The sequence below is a fragment of the Pipra filicauda genome, unplaced genomic scaffold (assembly GCF_003945595.2).
Source record: "Pipra filicauda isolate LSUMZ 115617 unplaced genomic scaffold, ASM394559v2 scaffold572_size285001_pilon, whole genome shotgun sequence".
In the NCBI taxonomy this organism is placed as follows: Eukaryota; Metazoa; Chordata; class Aves; order Passeriformes; family Pipridae; genus Pipra; species Pipra filicauda.
Window position 1 is genome coordinate 114,073 of NW_024104723.1, and position 17,414 is coordinate 131,486.

General features: G+C 39.1%; 1 protein-coding gene across 1 annotated transcript in view; it reads right to left on the reverse strand.

Annotated features, from left to right (window-relative positions):
* The window catches only part of SLC38A4 (solute carrier family 38 member 4), a 58,416-nt gene that overhangs the window by 21,041 nt on the left and 19,961 nt on the right, over nt 1–17,414 (reverse strand). The window contains exon 2 of the mRNA XM_027730732.2: nt 598–660. The gene's annotated coding sequence lies outside the window, so the exon portion shown is untranslated. The remainder of the gene's footprint in view (nt 1–597; nt 661–17,414) is intronic.

Below are 17,414 nucleotides of genomic sequence, written 5' to 3' on the forward strand. Positions count from 1 at the left end.
AAGAGAATGGGCAAATAATGCTGGGTCACAGATATGACTAACACTTTCATGAGTTTTGCAGTATCAGTATTTGTAATCTCCTCCATGGTATCCGATTTAGCAGATTTTGCCAGATTCTTTGTCTTCGTGACAGTGACTTTATAATATTATTGTCCATGTGACTATTTCAAAGTGAGATAAGTGTTGTCACTGTGAAACACGCAATTAAAATGTAAAGCTTTCACAAATTCTTTTGTTTAAAGAAACGTTAGCTGAGTAAATCAAAAGCCTTGAAAAAAATTCTCAGGAGTTAGCCAAGGGCTGCAAAGGAAAGCAATCATTCATTTCTTAATTGACAAGGCAATTTTGAACACTTTTGCTGCTTCTTTGGTTTCTTAGGTTTTGATTTTCTGTATGAAAGAGAAGGTTAAATTTCATTCCTGGAGAAATACCAAAGATATTTGCCAGTGTAAATTACCATGTCAGTAAATCTTAAGGGGCCCATCCTTCACATTGCACTTATATGTACAGGTTAATTAAATTTCTAATTCCCAGTTTTGGAAGACGTGGCCAATCTCTGAAGTACATTGATCAAACATTGCAAAAAAGAAAGTTTACCTCTGAGTCAAGCAGGTTCTCTTCCTCGCTTGCTAGGCAGGTTGTATCTTTTAGGAATTGCACCTGTAAGGAAAAGTTTGCTCATGTGCAACCTAGAGCAGTTGAACAGTGATTTAAAGACAAATGGGAGTGTATGAGATGAACCAATCAACAGCTGCTACACCCCAACAACTCCCTTTGACAAACTTGCGTCAGCTCTTTTTAAAAAAGAGGGGAGAAAAAAAAAGGTAAATCAGTTTATTGGAGCACATTGAGGGCAAACATCTCGGTTACCGGAGCTATTTGCTCTCTGAGCTTAGCACTATTACAAAACACTTGTCCACAGAGTGCTTCACCCAGACTTGACCACACTTTCATTTCACAGTCTTGATTTTTGAATAATGCACACGCATTAAACTTGCAGTAGCACAATAGTAATAAACTTGGAAAATAAGATCTGGGAAAAATACCTATGGGCTCCACACAGCTCTATCTCTTTGACTACAGAGATACATCTTGCACCATCTGTCTGGGCTTGATCAGAAGCATGCGCTTTCAAATGGGCTAGCTGACCTGTGCCTTAGTTTGCAAGTTGAAATATTTACTGTAATTGGAATTAGAGAGGTATATGTCGAGTAATAAATGTTATTCATTTAGTGGCAATATAGGCCTGTGGAGAAGTATTTCATTACCTGTGACGAGCCTGTAATATTGTAGAATTTACCACCTTTTATCCAATTGCTTAATGACCATCATTAAAAACCACAACGAACCCTCCAGCCCTCCCTCTCATGTAGTCTTTGTGATTAAAGCCCTCAGACTGGTCTGACTGTGAAGGCTAGAGGGCAAGTGAGGGGATATGATTTTTAATTCTTAGAGTTTCCTGTGGAGCACTCAGACTGCTTTAGCTCAGGCTGAGTGACAACCTGTGTGAACCCAACCCTGATCTACTGTGACCAGGGCTTTTGCTTGCTTGCTGCCAGCACTGGCTGTGGTGTGCCAGTTTCAGAGTTCCCCCCTTCCAAAAAAATCTGAGTTCCAAGATAGACTCAGACAAATTGTTTAACAAAAATAAGCTCTGACTCCCTCAATTCTGCATTCCTATGAAAAGATGACATTGTAAGGCCCATCATGCCATATGATGCCAAAAGTAGTACAGTCCAAAGATTAAGAGGTGTAAGGTTTGGAGTTAGAGGCCCTATCTTGCTTTAAACCTAGCATATAGCTGGAAAAATGAATAAATTTTTGGGCTTAGATTGGTTGAAGGCACTTTGAATCTGAAAGCTCCCTGTGTTTTCCAGTGCTTCACCTGGTTTAATGAGGGAAACAGGCTTTCCTTCTAAGGCATATGACAAAGAATAGGCGTCCTTAAGGTATTAAAGTAGTTCTCAGCAGCAGTTTAGCCCCAAATTGTCCTATGCCATTGCTAGGGTGAGGGAGCAGAGCTGTGGCAGGGACTGGGGGAGGCAGCCCCACTCTGCTTGAGCCTGTTTACTTTGAACACTTGAGAGGGCTGTGGGTATGGACAGCCTCCTTATTGCACTGTTGCTCATGTGGATGTTTCATGTAACAACAGGGGACAGAAAAACATTTCTTTAAACAAAGGAAAATAAGATTGCAAACCATAAAGAAAACAGCAGGGAGAGTTGGGGACAGATGTACTAACAAATCAGCAACAGCTGTGAAAATTACTTCTCATGCATTTTTTTAACCTGATTAAATAAATAATAATCAAGATTATAGTTAATTTCCTTTTCAAATACCACAGATATCAATGTCTATGTCTGATACCCATCAAGCCTCAGTAGTGTGGCACAATTATCTCTGCAGCCACATCAGGATACTTAGGTGGGTCTTTCCTCACTGCATGGGGAGATGGAGTCATCAGGATCGATGGTGCTCGGTAGTTCCCCTTTACCAGCACTTGTTGCCCCAAAGATGCCAGGCACCATAACGTGTACAGGCAGATGGGGCTGGCAGGAACCATCCATGTGGTTGTAGGCAATTTTTACTGCAGAGGAGCCAGCTGTATTAACATGGAGTTTCTTGACACTGACAGTTCTTTCTGTCTATCCCTAACTAGAAAAGCACCTCTTAATTTTCATCAAGAAAGACTTCTTTCAGCAGAGCAAATGTCAGTGTCCAATCTTCACACATGGTAACCTTAGGACTGCAGAGTCCTTTTTGTCTTTGTCTTCAGCTTGCCTGTGTTTGATTTCACTATTTGTAAAGAAAACTTTGTATATGCTAGGATTGTTTGAAATCATGTCAGAGTTCACAGAAAAAAAAAATTTCTTTGTTTTCTAAAAAGAACAGAATTAAATTCTTGATTAGAATGTTGGAAACAGTGAACAAAAGAAAACACAACCTTGTGATATCCATCACATCCACGCCTCTTTGTAGCTGGAACTAGCTTTTTGTGTGACATATCTCTACCACAGACACACTGCAGTCAGAGTAGCTCCTCTTACATTCAAAGAACAGCTAAGTGTGCTCTTGGCCACCTTTCCCCCTAAAGCTGCTAAATAAAGCTCTTCTGTGTTAATTTGTGGGATCATGCTATAAGCTACAATACTCACCCTCAGTGCCTATGGAACAACCTGAAGCTCACCAAGGAATGTTTTCTCAGCTCAGAACCTGTTTACCCTTTCTCTGGGGAAGCCAAGTCAATTGCAATTAGAACTATGATATTTGGTAGATATCATATTATACATTTCTCATCTGGTGCCTTTTGGCTACCTATCATACTATAGAGACAACACCTGTTGCAGTAATACCTGCCACCATATACAGGAGAAATTTCCAGATGTGGTGCACCTGAGGACTTAGGTCACGGTTCCTGCACAGAGAAGGCAGAAACAATCTTCTGTAGCTATAAGTGTGTTTCCAGAGTCTTCTAAAGTTGGAAGGGTGTTTTCAGAGCAGATGTTTTTGCAAAATCTAGAACTGTCAGTGGTGGCAGTGCCATTAGAAAGGGCTCAGTGATCCTTGCATTCCAGGTACCACCTTCTACATTTGTCACATGAACAGGTCCTGTTTTCTGAATGCTATAGTGTTCTTTAGTGAGCAAAACCTACCAGCCATTGCTCAGAGCCCTCATCTGAGGCAAAGAGCAATAAAGGGCTGGTCTGGTTGTGTGAACTGGAGGTGTTGGCCCAGAGCTTGGTACTTCAGGTTCCCCAAACATGGGGATCACTGGGGCTCTGTTAGGCGAAGTCCAGCATGTTCTGCTGCCTGCCTCTGCCACAGCTGCTGTCCCCCCCACTTGAGCTGCTGGTCACCCTCTGGGATCTGGTCTTGGGCAAGGCAAGTCAGGGCTGTGCTGCTGTCCCTGTAGCTGCTTACATTGCTATGTATAGAGCACACTGAAAATGCTGGCGATATTTTACCAAAATGCTAAGTGCACTTTTTTCCTGTATTTTGGCCTTGTTTTTTGGAATGTGAGGTAATGTTAAATGTTCCATCAACATTTTCCTGTTTTATACAAACAGGAAATACCATTCTCACCTATAAGCTAAAAAAAAAAAGGGAATATTCCTGTTTTGTGGTAATTGCTGCTCTCATACTACCTTCCTCCTGATACAAGAGCCTTATGTCTGTGTTTGCTTCTTGCTCAAATACTATCTTCTGAAGTTGAAGGAGATTTTTTTGGAGCTCTTAGTTTAGTTTTCTCTCTGTACTCATTGTCACCGAGACAGTCTGTAGAGCAAAGCAAAATTGTACTTTGCAATTTTTTTTGGTTGCCTGCTCTACACCAGTACACTAGAAGTCAAAGGAATCCTGACGATGATAAATGAACCGCATTCAAAGCACCTGACCTTACACGTACATCTATACACAGGTCCAAATCCACACTTTAAAAGGGTTAGAGAGATTTTTGCGGGGATCATTTCAGTATTATCAGACTCTTACTGTGTTTTACCCTCAGAAATACCCATTAAAAATAATTTTTTATTTCACATTTTTTTACAGTTTAAGACCAAGATGGGCAATGTCAACTCTTGTATCTCAAACAACTTGCCTGAATTCTCACCCAGATCCTGCAAATGTAAGGTGCTGCATGATTTCAACTGGAAAAAATCACTTGAATTTTTCAAAATAGAAAAGTTTGGGAAAGCAGGGTTTGTTTAAGCTGGAGAAGGGGAAACTAAAGTGAGGTTAGAGAGCAAGCTATAGCTACTGGAAAGGTATTTACAAAAATGACAGGAGCAGACTCTTCTCAGTAGGGCCAGACAGCACAGACATGGGGTGGGAGCCACCAGAGTGTGGAAGATTCACATTGGACATGAGGAGAATGGTAGTACAACTCAGGAACAGGTTGCTAAGGGAGCAGAGGCTACAGAGTCACTGCCCTTGAAGGTTTCTGAGACTTTGTAAGCCAAAGTCATGTCTGAGATGACCTGATGTTTGTGTCAGCCCCTCTTTGTGGAGGATGCTGGACCAGCTACCCTCCACCGGTCTCTTCCAACCAGTGTTTTGTTGAGTCTGTGACACTGCTTAGTGACACAGACAGGAGCACAAGGATACCTCACCGCAGTCTACAGCTTCCTCATGAGGGGAAGAGGAGGGGCAGACACTGATCTCTTCTCTGTGATGACCAATGACAGGACCTGAAGGAATGGCCTGAAGTTGTGTCAGGGGAGGTTTAGGGTGGATATTAGGAAAAGGTTCTTCACCCAGAGGGGGTTTGAGCACTGAAACAGGCTGCCCAGGTAAGTGGTCACCAACCCTGACATAGTTCAAGAAGCTTTTGGACAATATTCTTATGCCCATGGTGTGACTCTTGGGGATGGTCTTGTGCAGGGCCATGATCTGGACTTGATGATCCTCGTGGGTCCCTTCCAACTTGTCATATTCTGTGATTCTGTGATATTAAAGATGCTCTCAAAAATACTGATGACAGAAATGCAATTAGGTGACACACGACCAGACATTAGGCAAACAACACTCCATGTGTCAGAAGCAAGTCAAAAAAAGGACTTAGTGAGGAATTCAATAGTCCATTGATTTCTTGAAGAGATTTGCTGCAGAAAGTGGAGAAGGTTTGGGCTTTAGAAACCTTTCAGTCTTTACACATACACTGTAAATACATAACTACCCACAAAAGAGCTCAGAGTGTTCTTTTACAATATTAATATTCACAAGTTTTGCAAAACAAAACTGATGACAGTTGGTAAATGTGTTAAATTCTGTGTAGCAGAATAACTGGTATGTTCTTAAAAAGGCTGCAATATCCTGTGTTTCCTTTCCAAAACCAGAATTTTTTCTCATCCCCAGGTTTATTCCAGTCTCTCTGGCAATAATGAGCTTCACAGGGTAAGCATGAAAAGCTGCATTTGCAATTTGCTACAGTGAACTGAGGAAGAGCTAAAAGAGTATTAAATAAAACTCGTGTGATTAATTTTATGAAATAGAATTCCTTATAATAAAGACAAGTTTCAGAATCATGACTATAATTTACAATATATTAACTGCTTTACTACTGTGCTTTTTGACTTAGTGTGCTTATAACATTAAGTACGACTATGGATGGCACAGGGTATTTCCTTTGTGACGTTACAGTATCTCCCTATTGTAATGATTCCTGCACTGCAGAGCGTAAGTATTTATTGCTGCCCAATATTTTTAAGTAAAAAGGAAAACTTGAGGTTTGTAACACCTAAAAAAAGGCACTTCACTGCAATGACTAAGAATGGAGAAAACGCGCCTTGGTGTCTGTATAATCTCAACAGAGAGAGAAAAGAACATTTCTGAAAATTATTCAAGCCACCTAGAAGGGGCTTATGGTCACCAGCCAGTTTGTGTAATACACTTCAGTCTGCTGATTAAAGGCTTATGGTATGAGTTTAGGCTTTGGGAATGGTATAAGGTATAACAGTACTACTTCTACTATTTTGAAGAAGGACATACCATGAAAATTTTTTTGCCTTCTTTACATCTGAACAATGCCAGGAGCGGACAAAAACATCCTCTAGATTTTTACCCCATGCCTTCTGTTGTTCTAAACCCTCACATAAAAAAAAAATACTTCAGTGGTACCTGTAAAGGTCCAAAAACTAAACAATCCCAATTTTGGAGGTAGAAACTGGAATCTTTACTGAACATGCGAAATGTTATTTGAGGGTCTCGGGGCAGAACATGCTAATGAGGAGGCTGAGTTATGCCAACTAGGGGACTACCCAGTTGATTAGCATTTCCAGTAACAAGGATTACATATGGGGGAAAAATGGCTAACATTTCCTGTATCCAGGATTACATGTGGGGGTAAGAGGATTAATATTTCCAGTAACCAGGATTACACTGGAGAGAGGATGGTTAACATTTCCTGAAACAAGGATTACAAGGGAGGAGAGAAAACAGAGGGGCTTCTGCATAGACTGATAACATCATCACAAAGTCTTGTGGGTCTTGTCTGGTCCTTAGATGATGGAATTTCCCTCAGCCCCTCTTGCTCAAGGCTTGCTGCTTAAGCCCATCAATCTTCTTCCTGATGATAGCTGAGTTTTGGCCCTTACAGGTACCATTTCTCCCTCCATTATTTTCTGAACATATTTGGGAATGTCTTGCACCATCAGGACAATTATTCCTGGCTTCAAGCTTTGTCTGAGCAAAGGCAGGGGCTATCTGGAGATTTTCACTGCAAGCCTGTATCTGTTGTTTGCTCTGAAAATGCCCACATGTGCTAGAAAGAACATATTGTCCATGCTCAACGTGGAATGAGGCTGAGCAAACAAAGCTGTGTGGCAAAGGAATGATGAATTCACTAGGTAGTGAATAGCCACAGCTGCATAACATGGAATATAATACCATGATTTTATATGTTTTTAAATGTAATAGCTCACTGAAGAATATTGAGCTATTATATCCCTTTAGCCTAGTCCCTTTCTGTACTGATATATATGAGAAGTCTTAACACCCCTGATTGTATGGAACTATGTATTGCAATTTATCCAGCCTCTTTTCACTGTGCCTTTTGCTAAGGGTAGACAGCTGCCCTTTCAGGTGACTAACAGAGTGCCTGGGGTTTCTCACAGCTGCTACCATGTTCTGCCCATATGACTCAGGCTCTCAAATTTACCACTGCTTTACACCCCTGACTTGGGCAGTGAGTGGTGCTGAAACTCAGGGGCAACGGGAGCATCCAGAGCTGCATATGAGGCATGTCTCTAGAACCTCTGTTTCTTTTAAGATCTGGAAAACCTGTCGGTCTAGGAAGAAAAGAAGTTAAACTTAGTTTGATATTTTGATCCCCATCCTCATTTCAGGAGGCTAATTTTTGCGGCAGCTGCAATGACCCCTTGCTTCCTGAGAAATCCATCGGAAGCAGATCAACTCAGATCCAACCCGCCGAAACATTTAATTTAGCTGGTTTGCATCTCTGCAGCCACTTCTCATGGAGGTCCTTCAGCTGTAGATAAGGAAAGGTTTCCAGCAGGATTATAGCAGGATTTCCAGCAGGATTAGGTTGGGCTAGCCTGCTTACGGATCCCCCTTCCCTGGGTCACAGTGCCTGTCCCATTGCATGACCAGACATATGTCCACTACTGCATGTATCTGCAGTTATCTACTGTGAGACAAACACACTTCCAGTCACACAGGCTGAGGAGAGCTCACCGTTTATAATGTAATAGGGAACACATGGGACACGTACATACATTTTTGTTCACTTTTAGTAAGCCAGATGAGCATATATTTGTTTAGTAGTGCACAATTCTCGAATGCCTTCATATGTGCCAGCATGATGTTCTGGGATAGAAGGCCTGCCAACACTGCTCCTCACCCCAGGTTCACAGAGTGAAGGCATTGAAGAGTTCTGATGAATCCATGTGGATTGCATTATCTGGAATGCAATCAGTGGGTCAAAGGTGTGGAAAAGATTACTCTCCTCCATCGGGCACTTTTGAGTTTTGTTCCCCCAGAAAGGAGTACAACAAGATGGTGGTGGAGTGCAAGGCATACAAGGAGAGACTGAGGGAGCTAGGCTTGGTCAGTCTGCAGAAAACAAGGATAAGTAGAGATATGATTACTGTCTACAGCAACCTAATGGGAATATGAGAAGAGAGAAACAGATTCTCCTTGGAGGCAGAGAGGCACAAGTTTTTATGAAACAAGCAAGGAAAGCCACCAATAACTTCATTTCAACAGTAATCTTTAGGGCCCCATGGCTACCTTTCAGTTTATAAAAGTAACAAGATGTTCATATAAACTAGATGTGATTAAAATCAGCCTGAGAAAATAATTAGATTCCCCTTCATTATCAGACTCTGTGGGAGACCGATACTGCTATTTGTGCTGTCTGAGCAACATATAATACTTTGCACCACTTAACAACGTTTCTTAGACCCTAGGAGCAGAGTCATCTCTTTAGAAGGAATCATGATGAGGTACCATTCTTCAAAAGGTTTATCTTCACACAAGAGTAAAAGCATGTTTTTGGGAGACATATGGGTGTTGACATCTTACAAAAATTTCCCAATTATTAAAATCAATGAAATAAAAGTGAAATTAATATGTTTCTGGCTCAGTAGAGTCTGAGCCCATTACACTCTTCTGGCAGTGAGGGGCAGATCCCATACACCTAACCCTGCTCTACCCAGATGCTCTGCAGTTAGTCCAGGGCAGAAAAATTAATTCCTGGTTCTGTTGCAGACTTTTCCTCCTTATCGAACATACCTCTAAGGCAACATTTATGGAGAGCTTAGGCACTAGAGTAGCAATCAGTGCTCAGACACCAGTGTGTTAGGCACTGACACTTTCTCTGGGGAGAAAAGGTCCTGTCTGGTACGGTTACTACCTGAGCTAAGCGTCTCAGGACCTGGGCAACTCAGGCTCTATAAAGTCAAAGTTTCTTCACTGTACAATCTGCCTCATCTATTCAAAATACACCAAGCATACAACTACTGATATGAAATGTGACAGCCTAACAAAGCTTCAATTCTCTTCTGTTGCACTCCTATGGGTTCCGTGGGCTGGACTGACTTCGAGCATGGGCAGTGCCAGCGCATGCCTGCTCAGAACATACCTTGTAGACAAATCACGACAGTTCAGAAATGTTGCAATGTCCTTAGTGAATCTTTGCTCCCCCAGCCTGCAAAACTGGGAATGTAGTTCATCCCTATTTCACTTGGGCATTCAAGGCTAACTAGCAGAGTTCCTCAAGGAAAGTTGGCTGCCAATTATCATCTATTTAATGATTGAATAATATAGAAAAGCCACATAAAACAAAAGACAAAACGCAAAAACGGTTAAAATTATTGAAGACATACTCTATGTGAAACATTCTTGTTCCTACTTTTTTTTCTGTTGAAAAGCTTTGTCTCTATCAGTTTCACGTAATTTTCTTGATAGTGTTCCTTACCGCATGGGAGTGACTTTCTGTAATGCTTTATAGTTTCTAAAAAAAATTTTTAAAATCACCAGATGACTTATAACAATGGTTCGTGTTATTGTTATTACTCATTATTATCATTTGTCATATGAGACAATGCCTGGCTTTGCATTTTTACCCTTTTGAAAGAGAAATCTGGCTCAGCTCTGAAGACTCCAAGTTCTGTTTATTATACTAGCTGAAACATGTTTATTACACTGGCATGTTTTTATATCCCTCCTGCTACCATGTGCAAAACATACTTTTGCACTGACCAAACTGAAAATTCTGCAAGGCTTTGCTTTTTCTGATCAAGCCATTGATCCAGCAAGTTTAGCAGCCTCATGTGATGGTAACCTGTATCTGACCCAGCAGTTTGTCTTTCACCTCTCAGTACCACACCTAATCTTGAGAGACCTTCCATGGAGAAGATGCCTTCATGAATTCCAGTCCTAATTCATGAGATTTCCTGAGTTTTAAGCTCTATTCCTTCCTGAAAAATGTGAGTTAGAAAACGCCATGTACTGCCTGCCTGTATGGTTGCTAGTGTAATGGTGTTTGATTGAGAGGAAAAGCCACACAAGATATATATGTAATGTATATATCTGTAATAGCTAAAAATAACAGCAACAGTAATGACAAACCTATTCTCATGTTGCAGCTGCAATGAGTTTCAGCATAACATTGTCCAAGAGGCTTTCAAGGCATTTTGGCCATTTGGCCTTTTGGAGACCCTTGAGCCACACTGACTCCACAGCTTGATGGTAGGAAGTCAAGTGACTTTCTGAACACAAACAGCATTCAGAGAAAGTCATCTTATGGGAACTCAGTCACTGTCACTATCTCCTTGATAACAAGCTTTACCTCTTGACATCTGGAAATGTGATTGTTCCCTCCTGAATTCTGCAGTTGGATCTAATGAATTACCTTTCCCTACAAATCTTACGCTATCAGGTTGTCTGTGATTCAGTAGCTAATGGGATATTGCTAGAAATATACTAAAGGTTCATAGTGGAACAAAAACCCCCCAAACAGTTTGCTTGATGTTGCAGTGATGGCAATGTTTGTTGTCTCTGTCACAGACGCAGAAAGATTACACGGTCGTGGCCAGGATGCTGCACTTGCAGTTTATATAGAGTTGAATTTAAGAGACATTGCATCACAACTGGTGTCAATGAAAAGAATTTTTCATTCAGCCCAAACACTGTTAGGGAAGGAAGGGAACCAGTGGCTGATGTATCTGGATTCCTGCTTCTTGCTCCACAGACCCTGGCTGGGTTTGAGCCCCATAGGAGCAATGTTAACTCTGTACTCCCACAACTCCCTTAAGTCAACATAAGCAAATGCTGATGCTAAAAGAGGCAGTGCCTACTTCACACTGACCCAATCACTGTTTTCACTCTCCTTGCTTCCCCAGTGACTGCAACTAGTCATAAATACATATGGGAGGGGAAAAAAAAGAATTTAACCCAGAGTGTTGTCCTGTTCCCACTCACCATGTGACTGCATGAACATCTGGCAGAAGGGAGAGAGAGATGCAAATGACAATAATCAGGCAGAGGACTGGAAGGTAAGCCAGGACTGCTTATTACAGTTTAAACAAGTTCTGGAAGTAGCAAGTAACCTACAGCACTTGTACAGTGATCCCTCAGGGCTAAAGAGGGGTGGAGGGAGGGTGTGCAAAGGCAGGAGGCAGACTTCCCTGGTCCTTTATATCCAGATTAGGTAGATTGGATGAAACCAACTTTTTGACTCTGAGAAAATGCCATGAGAAATGTTTAAGCTAGTCTAGGCATAGCTAAAGTACCTTTTACTTACAAAGTGCTTCACATTATCCATGATGACATACAAAATCAAGTACTCTCAATTTCTAATGAAACATAGCCTAGTAAAGATGCCCTTTTAAATCAAAACCATTGTCTCATCTTTTTTTGAAAAGAAAATCACTTGCCTCATAAAAAGTTTTTATGTTTCAGAAAATTATATTGAGAATAATGTTTTTTAATAATGACTCATAACAGCATTACTTAAAACAATGAAATCAATTAGTTCAATAAAATTCTTCAGCTGAACTGCAATATTTTGGCACTGTAGCCGATTGAGTTTACTGCCTTTGCAATTAATGAAAGATTGGTTCCTTTAGCAATTACACTCTCATTAGTCTGCAGCAAGAACATTTTCCATTTCTCATCCTCCACTGCTATCAAAGGGCCTTTATTCCTGGATTTTCATTCTCTCTTTAATCCTAAATTAACAGAGTTTATCAGAGTCCTTTCTCAGTAGAATTCTTGGAGAAAATTTGATTTTGTATTTTATGTTTGCTAAAACTTCATCCAAATAAGAAAATCCAAGAAGTAACCTTACTGGACACTAAGGCATCATGCCAGCCACAAGCACCTAGCATTTGCTTAATTTAAAAAAATTGCAGCTGTGTCTATTCAGGAACAAGTAAGAGTTAGTATCAAAACCTGGGATAAAAAAGCAACTGTTTATCAAAAAATAGCATAAAGAATCTTTTCATATCCTAAGTACTATAAGTGCTCTTACCTGTTCCAAGTAATCAGAAATTACCTATACAGATATTGTTAAAACAGAGCTGGATTTATGTATTTATTTTGTCACCATTAGTTTACATGTCTTTTTTTCCCCCTCAAATATTAAAAGTTTTTTAACATGGTATAAGTTTCATTGCTTACTCTGCTTGACTCTGTTAAGTGTAGTTTGAAGTAAAATCTGGAAAGCATTGACTCGCAGGAAATTAGTGTTCTACTTTTATCTACTGCACATTCATACACCACTATTGTTTATTATACTACTATGTAAATTTGCACAAATATCGACTAGTAATTTCGTAAATCTGAAAACCACAATTCCCAGGTGATGACCATGACCCTAGAAAAAGCCTAGAGAAAACAACCTCATTACGAGACATACCTTGCAATAGATGTTTGTTTAACTGGAAATCCACAAGAGCAGCTGCCCAGTGCAATGGTACATATTTGCTTCTGAATCTTTTCTCAAAGAGACTATTTAAACATGTTGATGAACAGAGCTGGATTTTCCCCTACCTCCATTCCCGCAAAACAAGGAGACTCAGAAGATAAACCTTGTTTTGTTATTGCAAGTAGTGCTATGTGGTAAGTGAGAAATTTACTTTCTATAGTCCTATTTAATTCTGAAAGTGGAAAACATCCATTTCCTGTACAGATGCAATATCTATGTGTATTGCTCAGTGATATTTCTATTTGAAAATGAATATACTTCTATTTCTAGAAGTGTTTGTGTGTAGAGCTCCTTCTTGTCCATATTTGGCTTGATGTTAAAGATCTACTACTCTACCTTCACCACTTTGGCAAGAGGAAACAAGTATTACTTGTATTAATACTATGACTCCAATTCAATCTGTACGATGTGTTTCAGACCTGGTTCTGATTTATGCTAAACTGTAAACAACTGAGAATGATGACAAGGGGTTTATGATGTGTGCAGCTGGACTAGCTACCACTAAATTTCATGCAACATTCTGAACACCAAGAGTGATAACAGAGATTTTTCAGTTGGCTCCATTCTGGGCTAAGTTTGAGGCTTTGACCTAGAGGGGACAGTTTATATCTCCTGAGCCAATCACACTTTACACTTTATTTCTGGACTCTGTTTTAGCTTTTCTTCTGCCAGTATCTGGATGGGAATCACTTCAGCCTGTCAACATCTAACTTTAATTAGCAGAAGAAATTTCTATAGTGCTCCTTCTCTCTTGGAGCTGTTTCTGCAACCATTATAGCTCCAAAACCAAAGGAATCAGGAATGACCATGTTTTCACTTGCTTTGGAGTTTGTAGGCAATAAACCATAAAGTTGAAACGTGGGCTGAATCCTGAGATACTTATTCAGACTAAGGTCTTATTACTGGCAAAGAAAGATCTGTCTGAGTAGCCTTGTCATCCCCTAATTTTTTCAGCGTAAAAAGGAAAAATACTAAAAAATCATATTCATTCAGCATCCAGTAAGTTTGCTTCTTTCATTTTCAATATTCAGAACATTTACCACTAGTCTGATCTAAAAGTAGAAGAGTAAAACCGTGCCTCCTAACAAGACCTGTGATGAACTTGAGGAGCAAAAGTTTACTCCCTATATTTCAGCTTTTGGCTTCATAGTGGAATTTTCTGATTCTTGTTAACTTATCCTGTCTTGTCTCATCCTCTGCAATGATTTTAACACTAATGTCTGAAAAATTACTTATAAATTTCCAGATCTAATTGCCAGATAAATTAGAAGGAAAAAGGAGAAAATGAGCTTACTAAGAATCACAGGTGCTTTGTAAATTAAGGTAATTTCTAGATGGCTAGAAAAACAAGATGATGTTATGCTTTTTTTATTTTTGCGATGTTTTGCAGTTTTCTATTTATTTTGAAAAAAAAATTTGCCTTGAAGCAAAATGGTGGTTTAGTTGTGCATAGAGAAATTGTCCATGCTGGTTATGAAATCCGAATCATCAAATGAATCACCAAGACCAGATGGTAATCTTGACTACTACTACTACTTGCAAAACTCATCAGTGGTAGTGATATATGACAGGTTTTTCAAGCCGTAATATTCAGTTCTGATGAGAAGGAAAGTATGATAACAATTTCCACCTTATCTCAAGATGATTTTATGAATATCAGTTAGTTTTCATAGAATTTTTTGATTGGCTAATATGCTGCACGAGCTTTCATCTTTTACTTGGACATCTGACCTTAAAGCAATATTTTTAAACATTCTTTATGTGTTTCTTAATAACGTAATTCTTAAATTTTTTATTACTTCCTTCAAAGTCTGAACTCTTTAGCATGATAGTCTGTGATATTTTACACAAGGTTGTGCTTTCCATGATTTGAAAGTGAAATTCAAAATATTGACAAGATGGTGAATTTTTCCCTTTTCTGAACTTTACACACTTGGATAATGATGAAAATTATCATACTATGGTTCTGCATTTTTGCTTTCTGATGCTAGTAGTTTTTAGGAGCAGATTAAAATAGTGTAAAATTATGCACCAAGGGTGTCTTTTGCACGCCTTTCAAGATCTAGAATCTGTGGTTCACTGGTGGTCCATAAGACTTTTGGTAAAGATGTAACACACAAGATCACATTTCTAGCTTTTCCTGATAAATTTTCTATTATAAGAATAGAGAAGGTAACATCATGAAGTCTTAGCCACCAATGAGTTTCACTAAGAAATGCTGGATTTATTCAGCATGACCATAATTCAGTAATGACCATAAAACAAAAGCGAGAAATATATATAAATAACTTCAAAACAAGCTATCTTGCCTCAGAAAAGTGATACATATGATAAATAGCATCATGCTGGTACAAATTTTTAGGCATGGACCAAGGCTTTTTCAATCTCTTCTAGGTATTTTATTCTATACATTTGCCATCTCAAGGGAATAATTTGCATGCACTCTGGTGGTAATGCCAGTAAGGAAACTAGAGATGTGTCAACTGTTTCAACATGTACACATTGACTTCTAAGGGATGGTGAGAGGTTGCTCTTAGCATGTTGCTCTGGTGTGTCACGTTATTTTCTGTTGTCTTTTTTTTTCAAGACAGCTCAGATACTGTTTTCTGTGTTCCATTTATTTGAAAAACTCGTTTGTGTCTTATCATGCATGAGACGCCATGCTTTGCCCTGCTGATATTACATGGGTATTCAACCTTAGGGTCTGAAAAATTTTCCAGTGAAGATCCTTAAATGTCGAACTTAGTCCATTCCTTCCAGTTGTCCTTGCTCCAGTTCTTTTATGCACAAGTGAAGGAAGTAGAAGGAGAAAGAAAGAGTATGCTGACTTGCTGTCTTAGCAGGATTTCTGTGCACATTGATTAGTACAATTGAAGATAACTGGTATGGAAAATATGAATATAGGATCCTAATAGAAGAAAAAAGATCAACTACTAGTCTTCATACCGGTAATTCTTTTGAAAAGTGGGTAGGCTAGTACTTTAGGCATGTTCTACTCACAGGAAAGGGCCAGAAGACAAGTAAAATTCAATATGTTCTACTATTCCTTTTTTTATGTTACTGGATGGTATTTTCTAAAATTTTTAGTATTGCAGCTTTTGACCCTAATACTGCAATGTCAAATATTGCTTGTGTTTGGAATGGAGGCCATAAATCAGAAGACTGAAAGGGCATTTCACATCTTCTAGTGCTGTAATGCTCGATTTTGTAGAGTTTGAGGTCTATACTATGCAGGAACTGAGCAACACTTTGGGCAGTAACATCCAAATACTGTAGCACTTAAAACTTGGAGACATCCCCAAAACACCATCAAAATTGTTTCAAGGATCTCTATGATTCCATTCAACATGAAGGGCCTTGGTTTAAAGACCTTTTTGTAAAAAACCCAGCTTCAATGTTTTATGTCGGGGCAATATCTGAAACATATCACATTTCTCTCTTTCTGACTACTGGAGTAAATTCTCAAAAAATAGCCTTCCCTTCTCATTACCAGCTACTGATGTACATTTATAATCTGTTTGAATTTCTCCATCCAACCATCAAAGTTATGAGAAGATATGTGTGTTCAGCCACATTGTTCAGACAATCCAGTAATGACCATCCACTATTACCGGATGACATGAAGCACAGAAGAAAGTGTTCCACTTAAAATTATGGTCTTCACAAGGTCAACATATTAGCACACATGCAAGCCCCAGTAAGTCCTAGTGTAATAATCAGACCTTGTGGGGAAGTTGGATAAACTTAATTATTTTTTTGTGGTATATTCTGACTTTTCCACCCAGCTCCTTAAAACTTACAGTTTGAGTAAACATATCTCTATTTAGAAATACTTTTGCAGCAGTTTTGCTTCAAAAATATTATTATCTGTTGTAAAGGATTTTGTCAAATATAGATGTTTCCCACAAAATTTGTTAAAAAAAGCTGATGAAAGCAAAATATTTCATCAGGTAAGTCTACAAATTTTTACAAATGCACAATGCAAGAATTATCCTGATATACACAGGAGAGCTTATACAGAAAAACATACTCAGAAAGTTGCTCAATCTTTTCCAAAGTAAATTATTAGAAAACTAAATAGATGTCAAAAAGATAAAAGTATTCGATTACTTTCAACTCAGCACTCCTTTCCTGTGTGTTATCCTGGAGAGTGACTCAAATAATTCCTCAAAAAAAATGGACTGGAGTCTTCAAGTTACCTTTCTGATGCCATTTAGTTAAATTGAATCATTAAATACCAGTACTAAGGACCTGGTTCTCCTTTATACAGAATTGGCTTTATGTGACTCCGGCAGTACAGAAGGGCTGTACAGAAAGGCTGTAAAACAAGTAATGCAATTAAGGCATGACTGAATGCCCACTGGCACCGACCGGAACAGTGAAATGAAAACTAACACTCAAATTTTCCTAAAGATTTTTCTAAATTAAAAGTCTCATAAGTAATCAAAGTCATTAACTACTAAAGAAT